Source organism: Nestor notabilis, unplaced genomic scaffold (assembly GCF_000696875.1).
Source record: "Nestor notabilis isolate BGI_N333 unplaced genomic scaffold, ASM69687v1 scaffold31309, whole genome shotgun sequence".
NCBI lineage: Eukaryota > Metazoa > Chordata > Aves > Psittaciformes > Psittacidae > Nestor > Nestor notabilis.
Genome location: NW_009942873.1, coordinates 20,253 through 24,734, shown reverse-complemented (window position 1 = coordinate 24,734; position 4,482 = coordinate 20,253).

Here is a 4,482-nt window from a genome sequence, read left to right as displayed (position 1 = left end):
GTGTCAATCAGCTTTAATCTCTTCTCAGGGACCTGGCTGGGACAGCACTTTCACACATGTCCATTCCCTTGGCAATGTCTGTTCCCTTTCCACTGGGAGCTGAGGGGAGGCTTAGGCTCAGGAGGTTTCAATCCACCTTTGCGGCACTCCGGGCTGATCCAGCAGCAGATGTGTGCAGCAGGAGCCAGAGCTGGACTAGACTTGCCTTTGGGAAGAGGCGTGAAGGCTTCTCCGTTCCTCAGGCAGTCCAAAGTCCATCTGTACCAGTGACTACCTCCTGCTTCAGCCAGCCCAGATGCCAGCACTAGTGTGTTTGAGCCCCAGTTCTGACTAGTAAATGCAGACACAGAAAACAGCGGCTGGACCAGAGGGCAGGATATCTGTTGGGGTTGGAACTAGATGATCTTTAAGGTCCATTCCAATCCAAACCATTCTGTGATTCTATTATGTTCAGTTAAAACCCTCTCATCTTTGGAACTTTAACATCTGATCAAACTGCAAAGCTCTGGTAACAGTTTCTAAAAGCACAGCTCTTCTCTGAAAGAGACTGCAGAAGTGTTTCATATTTGTCTCTCAGGGACGTGGTGGCAACTGTGCGTGGCTTGCAAGTACAAAGAAACGTTTTTTTCCTAACTGTCTGCCCTCCAGCTGCAGCCTGAATTCACAGACCTGAGCTCTGCTCTTTGCATCAATCTCTGATCAGAGGCTTTGATAGAAGAGCCGAGTGTGCAGCAGCACCTGTGAGCTGGGTCCCAAGAGCGTGCACAAAGGGACATCCAGGGAGTTCTCTAGGTAGGGTTCTCGTGCATGAACTGGAACTGAACCCAGCTTCTGCCCTCCAGCATTCTTGTGGAGAAACAGTCACACTCTTCTGCACGGTGCAGCTGTGCTCTTACTTGCAGTAGTGCCCTTATTGCCTCGGGTAGAGCCTGCTGGAGGGACCTGGGGACCCAGCAGCACTGGAGGCTGATGGGACAAAGAGCTGTTTAAGCACACTCTTGTTACCTTCCATCTAACGAGTGAGAAAGGAGAAACAAAACAGAGGAAAGAGCTCCAAAAGCCATTTCTCAGGTGGAGGTAGAAGAGCTTCTGAAGGCAAGGCTGACTACACCTGTAGCGTCTAGATGAGAAGGCAGCAATGCACAAAAGGTAGAAATGCATTGTTCCTCTATATAGTCCTGCTTCCCTAAGCAAACAGTGATGTTGCTTTCCCAACCACGTTATTCTCATCTATTTATTTTGTGGTAAGAATTACTGACAGAAGAGAATTCAGCCTGTGCTGCTGGCCTTTGCCCAGCCAGGCTCCTCAGCCCCTCTCATCTCCTTGAGCCCTCCCTGCTGTGCAAGAAGGAAAGGAAGGGCCAAGGTCTGAAGAGACTGCAAGTGCCTTTTTCCAGCAGATCAGCAGACTGGGAGCTGACCTCAGATCCTTGGCTTAGGTTTACCTCACATGCAGCAAGACCAATGGCCCCACCTCTCTTAATGTGCCTGGGATTCAGCTGCCAGCTGAGTCAAGGTCAAGGTCTCTTTCCTTCTCTTCCTGCTTTGGGATGTGGGGGTGTAAAGGCTCACAGTCAGGCTGCCACCTTCTCTGGCAGACATGCCAAAGGAGAAACCTCAAGCAGAAGCAAGGAAAGTCATTGGTTTCCTATGTACCCTCAACAGCTTATGATCTTGGTTATTTCTTGGAGCAAACAAGCCAGATCGGGGCTCATTCCAACCACAGCAGACACTGAGTTGAGCCTGGGGACAGGGGGAAGACTGACTGGCAAATCTGCTGATAGAGAACTTCCAGTAGACAAACCAGTGCTCAGGATCCAAGCAATACCCAGGTTTGTGTGACTTGTCCTGTAGGAAACAGTGACCCTCATGTAGAACCAGAGGCTGAGTGCTCTGAAATGGGGTCAGGCCATCTCCCCAGACAGCACCTGTGCAGTCAGTGATAAGGAACAAACGCTTGAGGGGCAGCTCCAGAGCCAGATTCACCTCTTAAAGATTTTGTATCCCGATACTTGCTCTCTCAAGCATCCTGATATACGGCTCTCTTTGCCGTGGATTTAGGTCTTGGAATTAGGTTTGGTATCTGACGATAAGGAGCTCCAAATGAAGCTTCACCCTTGAATGGGGCTTTTGTCTCCCATCTCCTTCCTCCTCAGGCAAAGGAAGCCTGCAAAGGGGGGAGGTTAGAGAGCTGAAGACATTTGGGTTAATATGAAAATGGCCAACAAGGGGGGAAAGGTAGATGTAGGTACCAACATGCTCAGCTCCTTTGGCCAACAGCCTCAGAAAGCTGAGGAACAGGCCATGAAAGACAATGTCAATGTTTATAAAGCATGGTTGTGCTTCTAAATATGTGCTCAGTCCCAGACTCTTCCAGCTGATAAAAACAATAGCAAGCTGTCATGCCTGATTCTCTTTCACCTTTTCAGCCTTACAGGTAGAGGAGAATCTTTTTTTTAGAAAGAAGAGACAAGTTTTCTTTCCCATCCATGGAAAAATAACCTGTTGGATTATCATCTGGAGACTGTGGAAAGTGCCAACATGAGCAACGAGAGGCCCATGAACCCCGGTTCATCTACCCTGACTGAGGGCCTGAAGAGAAAGAGGGGAAGACCAAAGAAGCAGCCACAGGTGAGGGCACATCATCCTAAAAGGCTGCCTGAAGATGCTATGGCGTAAGCCCGATAGGAGTTGGAGGCAGCCCTGGGAAGCAGCTCACTAGCAAAGAGCAAGGGAAGCTGAGGTGTTCTGTGGTGAGTGCACCCTGGGGTGTCTCAGCCTCTGGCTTCAGAGGTGCTTCTTATGTGTCAGGCCAGGAAATGGCATGAGAAGAGCTAGCCAGATCTTTCTTGCAGTCTGGAGACGTTCATTTGTCATCACCCTGTTTCTGCACCGTAGTTAGACACAGCAGATGAGGTCAACACCTTTTCTTTCCCCATTCCAGGCACAATGGTCAGAGTTCTGGGAACTTGTTTCCCCAGCTCAAAAGACAGAGGGGTAGGGATATTGCTGGCCATCTTCTAGTGCACTTCACAGCTGGAAAAGCAGAGATAACCAGGTATTTAGTGGTCTGGGTGCTATTACTGGTTTAAGACAGTCTAACACACATTAAAATGAGAAGCTGTAACTTGTTCCAGGGATCATCCTGCCTACATGATTTTCTCCTTCTATCCCAGGTGGAAGCTGTAGGACCATTGCCAGTGAAGAAACCACGAGGAAGGCCAAAAGGAAGCAAGAAAGTGACTGGACAAATGGTAAGAGTAAATGGCTCATTTTCTTTAATGGGGGACAGTGAAGCTGGCTGTTCCTTATTTGAAGCACTGTTAGAGGTACAAGCAGGGAGGCTTCTCTTAGTTTAAAGACAGGCAGTGAAAGTTGCCCCTAATTCGGCTCAGCTTTAATTGCCACTGTGGACAAACCAGTTATTGTGAGTTTTGTGAGTCCTAACTCACCTCCCAACCTTCCTGTGTTGCCGCTGCCTGTTCAGCAGCTTCCTTCTAGCATTTCTCCTCCACTGCTGCCAAATAATCACAACCAGCATAGTCAGGCAGGCACTTCCTCCTCAACTGTCTTCTGTCCCCAGCTTTTGTGTTTTCTGCTGCTTGTCGACCAGGACTTTACACAAAGGTCCCCTTGGCCACGTTCAGTGTATTAGTCACCATTCCCAGTAAATATGAGAGCTGAAAATAGTTTTTTTGCCTTTGTTTTTAATAAAGGTAGAACCTCCTGCTGGGAAAAGGCCAAGAGGGAGGCCCCGCAAGTGGGTAAGTACAGGGTTTAGTCCTTTTCTTCTTCTCCAGTCACAGATCCTGGGGGACTTTCAGTTGTGTTTGCTCTTCTCAGGCTCTTCATCTGCAACGTCATTCTTTCAGCCGAGCTGGCCTGGAAACCTAGCACATCAGGGAAACTCTGACTGCCTTTCCAGCCACCCTCAAATTCAGTTCCCGAAGAATTCTGAGAGCCCAAGAGAGCTGCTGTACTTAGCTAAAAACTTACTAGTCTTCCACAGCACTTTCCCAGGCTTGGAATTTCAGACCAGAGATTCCATCCTTTCTCAGACAGAGGGGTTGTCTTTCCAGAGGTCTTGAAAGACTGAAGTGATAGCTTAGTGTGTCAGTTTGTCTCAAAAGAAGAAACTTAAGCGAAGAAAGAAATTTGTTGAGATGAAACTTTGAGTCCTGCCAGCAGGAGGCTCTTTTATGCAGCAAACAAAGGCTTAGTAAGAATTAGTAAATGAAGACAGAACATTTCAGGCATGAAAAAAAGGTTAAAGCTTTTGATCAATAAGGATATTCAGTCCTGTGAACAATTCATGGCCTGTTATCTATTATTAGGAGTGATTAAGAAATCCCACGACAGCCACAAACCATTACTTGGCGTGTATCTGTTACCACAAAAGCTTCTAGACCAAACCCAAGCTGTGCACGTGCTGCAGGAATCCACAGGTTTGTTCTACAGCTGCGGTGCCGCAGGAGTGCTTGT